Source organism: Magnolia sinica, chromosome 4 (assembly GCF_029962835.1).
Source record: "Magnolia sinica isolate HGM2019 chromosome 4, MsV1, whole genome shotgun sequence".
NCBI classification, from domain to species: domain Eukaryota; kingdom Viridiplantae; phylum Streptophyta; class Magnoliopsida; order Magnoliales; family Magnoliaceae; genus Magnolia; species Magnolia sinica.
In genome coordinates, this window is record NC_080576.1 from 112,219,422 (window position 1) to 112,220,850 (window position 1,429).

Consider the following 1,429-nt stretch of genomic DNA (forward strand, 5'->3'; position numbering starts at 1 on the left):
GAATTCTTTTTCCCTTCAAAGCAAGAACTTTTTTATTAATCATTATAATGATAACTTATACCATTTAAATACAATGCAAACACTTAAAAAATAAGAATTAAGGCCAAGCATTGATTTTATTAAATTGATTAAAAAATGTAATATAATCAGTAAATAAGTAAGAAAAGCAGAGAATAAATTACCAATTGCAATCCAAGCAGGTGAAGCGGCTATGGAAAGTTGACAATCATCTGAACCTTGATGATCGAGAGAATTGTAATTTATTTAACCATTTGTGGCTTGGTGAAATCATTAAGTGAGAATTTAAGGCCTATTTAGCATATGAGAGTAAATGGTATTGAATTGCATTTCGTGGAATTAATATAATTATTACATGATGATTATGTCTATAAATACCGTGGTATTTTAAATATCAAATTTCATGTTTGAATTCAGATTCCTCATTTATAAAATACACTATATTAAGTGAAACATGCGTTTAATGAACCATGGAGTTATAATTGACAGAATAGATTTTACAACTGGTGCTAGTCACTTGTATGGATATGCAACTCAATTGTCACATATATAAGGGCAGGTACGGATGAACGACATGGATAAAAGGCATGCATCATTCGAGGCCCAAAAATGTAGTGAATTTCAAAATTCACCAAAAATCTCGTCATATCTCTTGTTGAGACTGGATGATATGATACCTAGATTAATCCAATCCTTTCCACCCTTTCCAAATGTTAGATGGAATTACATTGAACTAAATGTAATTCCATACCACATAATTTCACATTCCAAATAAGCCTTTAGGGATTTGAGATTTAACAATCAATATGTGAAAGAAGAGCCAAACCAATCCAAAATCCTTGTAGCGAGGTGCTGGACAAAGTTGGATAAGAATCAAGTTAAAATTATGAGAATCAATCTGGACTTGCTATCATATTGTACTGGATATAAGTGAAGAGGCTAAACTATGTTAGACTAAAATAAGCATTCATGTGGGATGAGAAAGATAAGACAAATAATGTTGTATTAAATCAAAGATGTTTATTTGATCTTCTGAGGGTTTATAGATCTTCGTTCTTTATTGTTTTTATAGACTTGAACATGCGACAATTTTATGTATTATCTCATTGACATGCGGGATCGATTGGCTAAATAATTACGGTCTTAAGCTACAACGATTCTAATTCAAGACAAGACTAGTAAACCAGTATGTTGCCATATCTATTTATATTTCTAATTTTTGATGGCTTAAATTTCTCGCTATATTGCTAAGAAGTTTTTGGATGCACATGGTCAATCATGGCTGACCAGATATCAATATGCATTATTGTTTTGCCGTTACATTAGTTTGCTCGTGCTTTTTAAGAAGCTCTGTGTATATTAATTTGTATCTTCAATCACATATCACTAAGAGTATGACCGGCTCTAAAGT